Source organism: Canis lupus, chromosome 36 (assembly GCF_048164855.1).
Source record: "Canis lupus baileyi chromosome 36, mCanLup2.hap1, whole genome shotgun sequence".
In the NCBI taxonomy this organism is placed as follows: domain Eukaryota; kingdom Metazoa; phylum Chordata; class Mammalia; order Carnivora; family Canidae; genus Canis; species Canis lupus.
The window spans coordinates 408,972-423,358 of NC_132873.1; the positions used below are offsets into that span (position 1 = coordinate 408,972).

The 14,387-nt window shown below is 54.1% G+C and overlaps 1 protein-coding gene across 16 annotated transcripts in view; it reads right to left on the bottom strand.

Annotated features, from left to right (window-relative positions):
- The window catches only part of DLGAP2 (DLG associated protein 2), a 699,343-nt gene that overhangs the window by 338,432 nt on the left and 346,524 nt on the right, over positions 1–14,387 (bottom strand). The window lies entirely within an intron of this gene.

Below are 14,387 nucleotides of genomic sequence, written 5' to 3' on the forward strand. Positions count from 1 at the left end.
CCCGGGATCGAATCCCACATCGGGCTCCCGGTGCATGGAGCCTGCTTCTCCCTCTGCCTGTGTCTCTGCCTCTCTCTCTCTCTGTGACTATCATAAGTAAATAAATAAAAATTAAAAAAATAAAAAATAAAAAAAATAAAAAAAAAAGAAACCACTGCTGACTCCAAGATTATGAAGACTTCCCTCTGTTTTATTCAAATGATTTTAGTTATTATATTTAACACTGATTCATTCTGAGTCACTAGTTTGTGTCGACAGTGGAAGTAGAGAGCCAACTTCAATATTTTGCACGTGGATACCCAGTTGTCCCAGCGCCATCTGTGGAAAACACTACCCTTCCTCCATTGAATTGTCCCAACACTCCTGTTGAAAAGCAACTTACCACAATTGTGAAGGTTCATTTCTGGGCTGTCAATTCTATTCCAATGATTGATAATGGCAATCCTTGTGCCAAACGATACTATCTTGATTGCTGCAGCTTTGCAGTTAAGTCTTGAAATCAGAAGGTATGAGACCTTATAAATTATTTTTTTCAAGGCCATTTTGGCTGTTCGGAGTCCCTTGAATTTCCAAATGCATTTTAGGATCAGCCTGCCAATTTCTGGGGAAAAAAAATCAGCTAGGATCTTAATAGGGATTTGATAAACCCGTAGGCCAATTTGGGAAGTCCTGCCAATTGACAATATGAAGTCTATTGATCTGGTCTGTGAACATAGGATGCCTTTCCATTAATTTAATCTTTTTAAAATTTCCTTCCACAATATTTTCATAGCTGTCACAGTATAAATTCGGTACTACTTTTGTTACATTTTGCTCATTGTTGGGTTTCTCATGAGAAGTCCATGTAAATGTAATTAATTTTTGTATATTGATTTTATTTCCTGCTGAACTCAGTCATGATTTCTCATTTTTTTGTTAGTGGATTACTGACACAGTCTCTCTCTTTTCCATGGGTCTATTCAGATTTTCTATTTCTTGTTGAGTTACTTTTGATAGTGTGTGTCTGGGAATTCATCTATTTCTCCTAAGTTATACATTTATTGGCTTACAATTGTTGATAGTATTGTCTTAAAATTATTTAAATTTTTTTTTAAGTTGACATGAAATTCATGTAACATATAGTTGACCAAAACCATCCGATGGCATTCAGCCATTGACAATGCTATGTAACCACCACCTGACTGGTTCCAAACATTTTACCACATTTATCAGAATTCTTCACACATTCTGGATCCTACTTTATACTTCTTTTTTTTTCTGGAGTTTGGTTGTAATGTCTCTCTATTCAGTCTGGATTTTAGCAATATGAATTGTGATTCTTATTTTCTTCGCCAGTTAACTAAAAGCTTAGCAATTTTTAAAATATTTTCCCAAAGAATAAAGTTTTGATTTCATTGAATTCCTCTATTGTTTTCCTATTCTGTATTCCATTAGTTTCTGCTCTATTCATACACACGGTAGTCAGGAGGGTAAAATGAAACCTTGGATGAAAAGGGGCCTTTAAAAATGAACTTGTAGGGCAGCCCCAGTGGCGCAGCAGTTTAGTGCCGCCTGCAGCCTGGGGCGTGATCCTGGAGACCCGGGATAGAGTCCCACATTGGGCTCCCTGCATGGAGCCTGCTTCTCCCTCTGCCTGTGTCTCTGCCTCTCTCTCTCTCTCTCTCTCTCTGTGTGTCTCTATGAATAAATAAATTTAAAAAAAATGAACTTGTAGGGCTGCCTGGGTGGCTCGGCTGGTTGAGTGAGTTTGGCTCAGGTCATGACCTGAGGTCCTGGGATCGAGTCCCATGTCAGGCTCCCTGCTTCTCTCTCCATTCCCCCACCCCCACCCCACTCATGGTGTCTCTCTCTCTTTCTCTCTCTCTCTCTCTCTGTCAAATAAATAAACAAAATATTTTAAAAAATAAAAATAAGTAAAACAAAAGTGAACATCTGTATAAATATTTATTAATTCAGTGACATTTTATTGGATACTTTGTACTTTCCAAGCAGCCCCTGTTTTAGGTGTTTAGCCTCTGTTCAGGGTTCGGCAGTGAAAGTTCACCAGACTGTGGTCATTACAAATGCTCTTACTCAACTATTTCTCACATGAAAGAACGCTGCCTTGCTTGTCTTTACACGCCTTCCTCCTGGGCCCTAGGAGATGCTCCACAAATGCCAGGTAAATGCCAAAGGAAAAGTAAGATAAGCTGTGGAGAGCAGAGACCCGCATTTTAATCATCCCTGTAATGTAATGCTGCCTGCCATGACTCCACGACCAATCTGATGAACTGATTAACCCGAATCTGCCTTGATATTAATTAATATTAAAGAAAAGAAACCAAATTGGGACACCTGGGTGGCTCAGCAGTTGAGCATCTGCCTTTGGCTCAGGTCATGATCTTGGGGTCCCGGCATCGAGTCCCTCATCGGGCTGCCCCGTCCACGTGCAAAAAGCCCTCTGCCTGTGTCTCTCTTTGTCTCTCATGAATAAATAAATAAAATCATAAACTAAACTAAACTAATAAACTAAACTAAAATAAAACAAAGCTGATGAAGTCATCCAGTTAAGGTTAAGAAAATATCCTGAGTGTTTTGAAGGACAAAGACAATGCGGTTTCTTTCCCATCTCACGTGCCGCTTGCTAGAGATGAGCATACAGTTGGTGATCAGTAAATGCCTGCCTATTGTTCAACTGATTTCATTCTCAGAGTTCCAGCAGGAAAATGCCCTACCTCGCTCGGGGAAACCTAAATCGCTCTCACAAAACCCTCCATGATGACTGTGGGGGATGATTTAACCATCGGGTTCCCCCTTCCAAACAGTGTCCACCCCTCTGAGGAATCTTATCGTGGGAACTGGATAAATCAGTGCCGCTGACTCTCTGTAAGATTTCTGGCATGTGAGCCGCACAGTGTTTTTAATAAATTGTGTTTTATAATGGTATCAGCCTGTCAAGAAGACAGGTAATAAACACATTGTTTAAGCTTGGATTTCTCTCCTGCTCACAAAGAGGATGCCGGGATCAGCAGTTCTGGTCACACTCTCTTTCTGAGGCAGTGCTTATTAGGCAATGACTTTTTTTTTTTTCTTTAATATTTTAAACTCCTATTAGTCGTCTAGTGGAGGAAAGAGAAATGTCATCTGCCCACTAATTGGTTCAAACTCACCCTTTTCCTTCCCACCGTATAGTCACTGCTCCGAAAATGCAAAGCTATCATCTTGTTATGTCTCACTGCAAAGTGACAAACAGCACCTTTGGTTGAAAAACCGTTTCCTCTTTACCTTGATTTTTCATTACTTTCCATCAACCAAGACAGAGCTGAACTTACCCCCTAATTATCTTACTACTGTTTACATCACCCTGTTTACTTTATATCCAGTTCAGGGAAAATATGAGCTTTTGGTGGGGAAGAGAGGATGATGTATGCATGATGACGCACGGGAATGTGGTAGCTGGTGATGTGGGATTATATGGCATGGTTTAAGGGGAGAATAAACTTGAAAAAATGTATGAGTGGTTCCAAAACAATTAGGCCAGAAGCCTAATTCACCCAGGGAGTGATGGACCTTTCTGGAACGCCAACACTTCCAGTTTGAAGTGAAAACGTATCTGCTTATAATCATAAATCATCCTTTGGGGTAATTGAGACTTTTTTCACGCAGTCCCTGAAAACTCAGATCTGACAACACGAGGCGTGCTTTCTCGATCCTGTAGGTGTATGGGATCCTCTGTGATGCACACTTGCATGCACTCACGCCCTTTACAACCAGAGGAAAGAGGAAGTAAACTCCCTTCACAAATGAGAAGGAACCCGCCTTTGGAAGGTAGCAGAACCACAGACACAGAACAGGCTCCTCCCGGGGCACCGCCCTCTGAGCACACGACCCACGCAGATCGACCCACGTGTGAATCCCCCCTGGTCCCACTAGGGGATCACAAGCCTTTGGGAGGACAGTTAACAGTCAAGCACGTTGATTTGCACTTCTGCTCTCCCACCATGGACTCTTCAGTTCCCAACTAGGTGGTGTGATCCCCTTGCTTCCTTCCGTTTGGACTTCCTTCCACTCTGTGCCTTCGCCCCACGGTTTTTATTAATGTCCCAAAGCGCCTCCTTTTGACGACATCCATCATTTCCTACATGGGTGCAGGGTTTTGCCCTTTCTTGTTTTTCACCATTTCCACTTTGAGAGCGCGGTGGGCAGCAGAGGACAAGCGTGCGGACTGCGCTCTTGGAACTGTACTGCTCGTTTAAATGCAGGTTCTCGTGCGTTTGGGTGGCAGGAGGTGTGCGTGTGCCCAGGTCAGACACGACCACGTGCATGAAAACAGCAACAGCAGCGGATGGCTCCTAGTTCATGAAAGGATATTATGTATGACTCAAGGCTAATTAAGAAGCCTTGGGAATAGCAAGGACGGCAAGTACTTAGGGACCCAATGGCTCTGCAGAGACGTCCCACACCCGCAGCGCGTGAGGCGAGGACCCGGCCACGGTGCTGGGGGACACTCACCGCCCTGCTCATGTGGGGCTACGCTGCACAGAGAGGGAAGCCACCGACCGACCCACCGTTGGCCGGGAGCCACAAGGGCCTCGGGGAGCGAACGGGAAGCTGTGCAGGAGACAACTCGGGCTCCTGGATCAGGTTCCCGGGTCTGCACTCCCCTCCTGCCCACCCTCGGCCTCGGCTCCTCCAGGGACACAGAATCCGGCACAGGGACGAATGGTCCAAGTCACACTGGACACGGCCACCTCATCCAGCCTGCCGGCAGCGCCCCGGCCTACACGTGCCTCTGTAGTGCTGTCTGCATCAGGGGCACCCTGGCCTGGGCCCCAGAGGCCGCCACCGCCACCCGCAGGCTGCCTCATACCGCATCACCACTACTCTCGTTCAGGTTGCTCAGCAAAGGCCTCTGGAAACTTAAGATAAAAAGGAGGCAGCTGGGCGATGTGGAGGCCGGCGGTGGTGGGAGGCCAGCAGGCAGGGCAGGGAGGACCGAGGGGTCCCCGTGGAAGCTGGGTGCCTAGAGCAGAGGGAGCTCTGCCACCACAGTGTGGGGCGGGCAGCGGCCAGAGGAAGGCATGGCACGTCTCTGCTCTCGGCCGAGGGGCACACGCAAGACCCAAGGGACCTCGGAGGAGGCGGTGCTGGGACCACGGACAGGCTGGCATGAGAAGCGCCGACACGGTCCAGAGATGAAGCCTTTTCAAGGTACCCCCGCTCTGGGTGAGCAAGACTCACCAGGGCAGACGCGGGGTGGGGGGGAGGCAGGGAGCTCACCCAACCTGGGGCCGCAGGAGTGACCGGCAGCATCCAGGACCACCCCACAGAGGCTGGCGGTCATCGATGACGGGCGACATTCAACGTGTACAGCGCAGAGATCAACGGCTGAAGCTGGCTTAGCACCGCTACACAGCCCGAGAAACACGATACGAAAACCTGTGTAACGACCTTACTTGTGGCTACAGGCAGAAATTCCTGAGTAAAGGCCATAGAAACACAGCAATTTATACAATTAATAATGCCACCAATATAAGGAAGATCTACTCTGGGGAATTCAGGATGCGATGTCAGGAAGATGACTAACGTAATGACTCTCACCAGCTAACAGCACTTGATGGCCGATCATCATCTCAATGTACAGTCAAAAGATATTGGGCAAAGCTTAACTCAAAAAATGGATTGAGACATTTATGGAAAACAGAGGTGGAGCTTTCTAAATTAGTTTAAAGATCTATTACAAAGCCGTGAAGTGTTAAGCCTGATGTTGACACGTAGATGCGAATCCATTCAAATAATAAACTAGTAACCTTACGCCAGCTACATGGTTATTATCATTCAAAGACAGAAAGGGCACAATATCATCACTCGGATGAAATTATTTTCTAAATGTTTATTTTAGAGCTTTTATTTACTTATTCATGAGAGACATAGAGAGAGGCAGAGACTCCGGCAGAGGGAGAAGCAGGTGCAGGGACCCCGACGTGGGACTCGATCCCAGGACCCCGGGGTCACGCCCTGGGCCAAAGGCAGATGCTCAACCGCTGAGGCACCCAGGTGCCCCTGTGTTTCACTTTTTAGATAGTTGACCACACTGGCAGCCGGCGGTGCCCTGAAGGAGGGGCAGTGGCTGTGGAGCAGCTGCAGGTGCCCTGAGGTGCGGTTCTAGCAGCTGGCTCCTGCAAAACCGCATGGTGAGTCCACAGGAAGTCTGTGTGGTAAGCCGGAGGCCCTATGGCTGCAGGTCACCATCCCTCGCTCCCTGCAGCGCACAAGAAGGCCCGGAGGTCCTCACTCGGCGACATCCCTGCACAGGCCCCCCAGTGCTGGCATGTTGCAAGGAGACCTCTGCCCTCGATACCCCAGGAAAAGACGCCGATTGCCAGGTGCAAAGGCCGTGCCGACACTGCCGTCCAAAGAGCAGAGGGTCTGGGTGGAGAGCACCTTGGGGAACAGTCTCCTGAATGGTGCAGCCGCTTGAGTGGGGGCGGGGTTCACTGGTGGGTCCAGGCTGGCGGGGTCAGGACCCAGGGCCGGGGGCCCGGCCACACAGCGGGGCTCGTGGCCAGGGGGTGTGCGAGCATCCCTCCTTGGCCTAGCGCCACTCCACCCTGTGTAGAGTATTCTGCAGGCCAGACTCACCAAGGACGGTGTTCACAGGGGAAAGGTGGCTCTGCGCCACCGCTCGACCACCGGAGGGCTCCTTGTGGGCACGCCACAGGGATGCCACTGCTCTGAGCTCCCTGGGCCACGCTGCCCGCCCCCTGCTCAGCACCCGCATGCCCCGCCCCCGCTCCCAGTGCCCCCGGACGGCGTGGACCTTCTATCGTCACGCTTCACCTATGCCGCAGCCGCTGCGGGCTCTGACACACTGAGCCGGTTGGTACCTGGGCTGTAACGCCTGTCTCTGCACCCCGACAACCCCCCCAACCCTGACCCTGTGGGTGAGCGCACGGGCCCCGTCAGGCTGCATGCAGCGACCCTGCTCCTTCAGAAATGCCGCCCCTGAGCCCAGGCTGGACTCAACCCTGGTCACGGCGTCAGGCAGGACCCGCTGCTCTGGCTCCTGGAGCCAGCCGGGAGCCAGAGGAGCACAAACCACAATGCCGGCCGCCCCCTGGCAGCTGCCAGACCTAAAGACCAACAGGACCTGGCACAGGCGAGGCCAAGAAGTTAGAGCCCCGCAGGCTCCTAAGGAAGAGGAGGACGCTGGGGGGCAGCGTACTCAGCACCCTGAGGACACACTGGGTGAGGAGAGGTCGGGCTCCGGGGAGTGTTTCCAAGCACCTGCAGGTAGGATAAAGTTACTTCCTCTACAAAGAGTCCTGATGTCTCACGGAAATGTGAAAACTCACGATGCACAGGAGAGCGAGCAACAGAGAGAGCAAGCGAGCGAGAGGGGTCGCAAAGTCATGCAAAACAGCTAATTCCTGAGCCAAGGGTCTTCACCTTCCTGTGCGACTCTGAAAGCACTTCTCTCTTCATCGTAATTGTACCCTATGCTGGCCACGCAGGGTGTGTGCGTCCTCTGCTGCCCAGCTCAGCCTGTGCACATGCCCCAGACGGGGACAGAACGGCCCCCGACCCCAGGCCTGCAGAGTCCAGGAGGGGCGAGCACCCCACACACTGCATGTGGCCCTGACTCCCTCCCTCCCAAACCATCCATTCTCTGTCTTTCTCAATCTCAAGGCGGGACCCTCAGTCTGGGGGAAAAGGCTGCTTCATCTTCTGTTTTTCCCATAACAATAGGATGCCCCACTCTGCTCCCTGGGACGGCTGCCGGTGGAGCGAGTCTCTGGGAAGGGGCAGCACTGGGGGTCCCTCCCATCACTGAGGGGTCCCGGGATCCTGTGGGGATCCAGGCGTGGACCCAGACCCTGGATAGGATCTGCCGCCTGCCCCTGGAGGGTGTTGCTTGGTGGTCCAGCGGCCAGCCACGTGGGCGGAGCATCGCAATGTGACCTGGCACCTGCCAGGGAGATTCTACCCACAGGACGTTGACAGAGGACGGGCCATTTGCTACTGGAAGAATAGAAGCGGTTTTCCATATCAGAAAGGAGACAGAACATGGAAGACTCCTAACTCTGGGAAGCAAACTAGGGGTGGTGGAAGGGGAGGAGGGCGGGGGTGGGGGTGACTGGGTGACGGGCACTGAGGGGGGGCACTTGACGGGATGAGCACTGGGGGGTTATTCTATATGTTGGCAAATTGAACACCAATAAAAAATAAATTTATTAAAAAAAAAGAAGAAGCGGTTTTCCAGGCATGAGAAACAAATTTGGCCAAAGCACCAACGTGTGAAAATAGCTCGGTGTGTGTCAGGAATGATGGGCGATTGCACACAGATTACAAAACGAGAAACGGGGGATCCCTGGGTGGCGCAGCGGTTTGGCGCCTGCCTTTGGCCCAGGGCGCGATCCTGGAGACCCGGGATCGAATCCCACGTCGGGCTCCCGGTGCATGGAGCCTGCTTCTCCCTCTGCCTATGTCTCTGCCCCCCCCCCCGCCCCTCTCTCTCTCTCTGTGACTATCATAAATAAATTAAAAAAAAAAAAAAACGGGAAACGGGGAAGATAAATCTAGAGAAATATCACAGAAGGCGTTTCGTATCGTGCTTGAAACCGACTCTTCACCCTGGGTATCGAGGACTGCTTGCTCGGGTGCACTTGAGGGAGCTGGGCTATCTACCCCACTTAGGAAGTGACTTACTGTGGCAGGCGTGTGTCCGGGAGGCGAGGAGGAAGCCGGGGACACAGAAGCACTGAGGTGCTGGGGGCTGAGGCCACACTCAGGACGGCCAGCCACCGTGCAGCAGGGGCAGCTGCTCCCTGGGGCCGAGCAATGAGGGGCCCTCGTCCACCCACAGAGCAAGGGTCCCCCTAGTCGTGAATCTGAGGAACACAGAGTGAAGGTTGCCCCTGGAGTTGGCAACCCCTGGAAAGTGAGCCACACCAGCTGACCCGCCGTGGCCCAGCAGCTGCAGGTATGGAGGGGCGTGTGTGTGCCAGGCCACATTTGGCTGCGGGCTAGACGGGCCACCTGTGCCCACCAGCCTTCTTCCCTCCCGGTACCTGCTCTGCCGACTGGCCCACCTGTGTCCTTCCTGCCGCCCAGGGCACGGCCTGCAGCAGATCCCACCATGCGAGTGCCCACTAGGCTCCTGCTGGACAAGGTCACGGCCAGCTCCTTGCTGAGGGTGGGAGAGGGGGGTCTCCAGGCCTCCAGGCCTGGAGGTGTGAAGAAAAGGGGCCTGAGGCCCCAAAGTTTTACTGAGGAGTCACATGTTCAGGGACAGAGAGAGGAGCTGACCTGAAAAGGGGGCAGAATGAGAAAGAAGCAAAAGGATGAGGGGGCCGTGTGGCTCCTCTGGAAGATGGGCTTGCTGCTCGTGCAACAAGGAATGTGTCCAGGCTCCTCCTGGGTTCCTGGCACATAGCTTCTAGAAGTATCTGTGTGACAGATGGACATGGGCCCCGTTCTTATGTCAAGTGAGTCTTACCGGGGACCGTCTTCATCTGCAGCTCTGGGCGCACATGGCACCCGCCAAACCCGGGCTGAGGTACAAACTCTGGGAGGGCTGCGAATGCTGTAGCCCAGCCTCGTAGACCGAGACTTCGGAGTCTTCCCGCTCTGCTGCTCACAGTACGACCGTCCTCTGTCCTCTGCCGCTGGCCGTGACCTCCCCGACCTCCTGCGTCCCTATCGCCCCTTCCCTCCAGGAGGGAGTCAGGGTTTCGCCCAAGGACGGGGAGATGGAAGGCCTTGCACAGAGCCCACGGGACCAGCCGTGCAGCAGGCCAGCAGCCGCACGTCCTTCGGGACTCACAACTACAGACAGACGGCTGTGTCGTATGTGACACAACGTAACGCGTGTGTGTGCACGCGCAGAGAGTGGGCGCTCACAGAGCATGTGTGTACGTAGTCGGTCACAGTGCCCTGCCTACACCGTGTCTGGTACCCGTGGGGTCGATACACACACGCACACCCCATGGTGTGCAAACACGTAACAGCATGCACACACACACGCGTATTCTTTATCCCGTCCTCCCAGACGTAGAGACCACGATCACCTACATCAGGCAAGTTGCCCAGTGCTGCAACAACCCCGGAATTCCGCCCTCCTCCAAGTCCATCACTGCCCCTTCCTTGTGCCCCAAACCTCACCCCACAACAGCGCCCGAGCTGCCCCTGCATCTTCTGAATGAGACCCCGCACCTCGTTTCCAACCTCTCACCGTATTTAACCGTGCGGAGCACACAGTAGAAGCTCATCAGAATGTTGCCACATTCTCCACGTTATCTGGCCCCCGTGCTGTTCAAATCCTGGTCCCTGGACCCGCAGAGTCTCCATACCCTGGAACTTTCTAGAAATGTGGCATTTGCATTGTACTGGAAACACCACAGGTCTTCCCCAGACCTTCTGGGTCAGAACCTGCATCCATCTCACCACGATCCCTCTGTCCTTCATAAGCAAGTCGAAGCTGGAGAAGCAATGATCAAGCCTATGTTTCTAGTTTCCAAAGAAGCTGTTTTAAAGCTGACCCACTTTTCGGCCCTTGGAAGGCGCACGCTCACCAGCAGGCTCACGGGTGAGCAAGAACATTGTGGATACAAACTGACGCGCTCCTTACACACCAGAGCAGCCCACGAATAGTCCTTGTCCTGTTAACTGCTGGGGCGGGGCCGGGAGGACGTCGGAATGGAGGAGACGGCCGCCGGGTGGTGTTGCCGCGGGACCGGGACACCGGTGTTACCACACGTGAAGCAACAGAAGCAAGCAGAGTCTGGGGATCCGTCGGGAGTGGGTCAGAGAGAAAAGGGTTCACGTGAGCTGCGGGCTGTCATCGCTTCTCCCGTGTTGGAAATGTGACGTGTCATGAAGGCAGGGGCCACGCTCCAAGGACGTAAGGAAAGACACAGAAAGCATGGGGGGACACCGCCCGAAGATGCCTCGTGGACGTGGCTCTACAGGGGTCGCGGGAAAGGATGTTCCCACGCACAATGGGACAGGGGCCGCAGGGAGGCCAGGGCTTGAGGACGGAACGGGGAGGACAAGCAGGTGGACCCGGATGGGGAGTGAGGGTAGGGGAACGACTACGGGACACCACGACAGCGGGTGCGCGACCTCACGTTCATCACAGGATGAACCACAGCCCAGGTGACCCTAATGTAGACGGTGGGCCCCGGGTGGTGCGGACGGGTCCATGTGGGTCCCCCAAGTACAACAAACATACCACCTGGTGGGGATGCTGGTGCGGGGAGACCGTGCATGGCGGGGGATACCAGAAACCTCTGTCCATTTTTCTCAATTTTACTCTGAACTTAAAACTGTCTGGAAAAAAATATCTTAAAAAAAATCCAGCAATTGTGTATGACTAGAAGGAACACAGGAAGTCCCCTCATCACCCCTTCCCCTGGGTGGGTGAGGTCCTGAAGTGGAGCAGCGGAGACTGATGTGCCCGAGGCCCTGGGGTGAGGCGGAGCTGGGAACACTGCCAGTGCCGTGGGGGGCGCCGCAGCGGAGGCCGGGGCGCACGCAGCTCCCGGTGCCCCCTGCCGCGGGGCGTCCTGTGGCCTAAAGCCGAAGGGCACCTGGTGCACCTGCCACGGTTGACAAGTTGCTGGTCCCCTGCACGGAGGGGACAGTGTAAGGCCACCTGACGGTCCTCGTGCTACCGCTGTGTCTCTGCGACGCAGCTTCTCCCTCCCGTCTCCTCCCACAGCAGGAAGTCAGCCTTTATTTCAATAATCTTAAGAGAAAAATGTTTTCTCATATCTGACGGGTGCCTAGAGGTTACTAGGCTGCAGGCCCCTGTGCTCACCTGCACCATCCAGACCCTCCCGTGCCCCGTGTGCGGCCGTATCTACAAATGTCCTCGGTGTCGCCACAAGGCTTTGGTGAAAGGTCCAACAGGACAAAGACGGCTGAGCACCAGGGTGGCTGGACAGACCCCGAGATGCAAAGCATTCCCCCATGGGAGGAGCCCCCCCCACCGGGTAGGCATGAAGTCAGGGAATTGGAGGAGCTCGCCGGCCGCCACCCCAGGGCACACCGTGGGTGGGTGGGACACGGCGCAGTGAGCTCGTGCGGGAGCGGAGGTGGGACGGGCAGGTCTCCGCGTGCGAGCTGACACCGCCACACTGGCTGGCCGTCTCCATCGCCACGGATACCTTGGCGGCCTACCTCCAGGACCTCGTCTGGGTCCCTCACCAACGCCGACCACCTGTCTGCAGGCAGACTTAAGGGGGTGGTGATGACTTCACATACAAATTTTTTTTTTTTTTTTTGGCTCAGTTAAGAGTAAAGACCACAGAATCAAGACCCAGAACTAGTAAGCTACACAGCCAAGCGGGGAAACCACTGCCCCGATGCGGCTGTGGTGAGCCCAGTGTCTTGGGGGATTGTGTCCCCCAACGTCCTGCCAGGGAGTCAGGGGACGGTTAGAACTCTGGGCCAGGCTCCCCGACCGCACGCGGCTATCCACAGCCCCAGGTTCTCAGGTCAGGTGTGCAGGATTCCCGGAGGCGCCAGCCCAACTTCCGCCATCAAAGGCCTCACTGGGAGGCCTGGGCCCCGATGTGGGTGGGTGGGGGGCACACCTGCAGCCCCGGGGTCCCGGCCGAGCGGACACATGTGTCCCCAAGTCTGAGTGGAGAACAGTCATGCAGCTCCTGCAACATATCCCAGAGGAGCAAGACTCCAGATGGGTCGTGTCACGATGAGTAAGTGTCCAGTACAAATGAAGACCACGAATCATCCCAACAACCACTGGCGACCGTCCTTGAGGACGTGAAATGAAAAGTATCATTTTAACAAGCACCAGAGTCAGACGAGGAGCGAAGCAGGGACCGCACTCAACGAGGAAGGACCAGTAGGTTCAGAGACCACAAACCCCTCCTGGGAATGGGGGCACAGACAGTGGGCAGGACAAGGGGACAGCGGAGCCGGAGGCGGCCTGGGCTGCAGAGCCAGTGTAGACAGCTCCCACGCCACCTGCCTGGAGCCTGAGGCCCTTGCCCCTCACCCGATGCCCAGCCATCCCACGCACCCTGTCCACGGCCAGCCCTGGCCCACACCCCACACCCCTGCCCAGCCCCACGTCCCTGGGGCACGTTCCTGGAGCCCCCAGTCTCACTGCACCTTCAGGGGCCCTCCCTTCCTCACGGCCTCCATCTCCCTACTGTTCCCGTGAAAGCGCAGTGTAGGAAGCGCCCCCGGAGGGGTCTCCGGTGCACGCAGAGCAGGTGCCACACGCAGAGGGGAGACAGTGCTCCCCCGGTGACAATCCCTCAAATCTTCCAGGACTTGCTGTTCTCTCTCTACCACTTTTGCACGGACACCTGCCTCTGTCACACACGGTGCCTGGTACCGTAGGTCTCACATCCTGCGCGGGCAAGCACCCACGGAAGAGCTCCACCTCCTGGCGCTAGTCTGAGTGAGGCAGGTCTGCGTCCTGGCGATGGTGTCCCGGGGCCTCGTGATCTCTGCAGGCCTCCGGGGGCCTTGATGGAGATGCCTGGCCCCTGCTGCCCACCTGCACCTCGACCTTGCGGTGTGCGTAGCTCTCCTGCCCCTGGCACCAGGCTCTTATCTAACATTCCAATAGAAGGTCTACTCGCCGGGCACCCCTGGTGGCGCAGCAGTTTAGTGCCGCCTGCAGCCTGGGGTCTGATCCTGGAGATCCAGGATCGAGTCCTGCGTCAGGCTCCCTGCATGGAGCCCGCTCCTCCCTCTGCCTGTGTCTCTGCCTCTCTCTCTCTCTCTCTGAATAAATAAATTAAAAAAAAAAAGGAGGTCTACTCACTGTGATGTGCGCTGACTCTCACTTTTCTTCTGAGTAGGAGAAAGACCCTGCTGCACAAATTACCAGCCCAAGAATATCACAAGGGAAAAGCACAACCTGCTTAAACGCTGCACTTTGCTTGTTTATTCATTCTAGGAGGTTCCTACATGGCATCTACCTGGCCCGCTCTTGATGATTCCCACTCAGAGTGAGGATGTTCACGTCTCGTTCCTATAACGTTACTCAGTGCTCCAGAATGTTCTTCAGTAATTCCGACTATCGTGTATTTTAATTTTCTGTCATCGTCTCAGACGAGTGTCTTACGATTTCAGATGGCCTGTGACTCTTATTACTAGAACGTTCCGTGAAGCCAAAGCATCATCTTTATTCCGCCACCTGACCTGCAGATGAAGGTTCGGGAGCAAACCTGAGACCACACCAACAGTCAGCCCGTCAGGCACAGGCTCTTCGCAGGGGCGCGACCCGCAGAGAAAGCACTGGGTTCTAGTAACCTGCTCCTACAAGGAGCCAGCGCGCTTGGCACCTCCCAGGGAAGGAGACAACAGGACTGCTGTGTGCTGGGGTCACAGACGCGGTCACCCCGGCTCGGATATGCCAGCGCCTG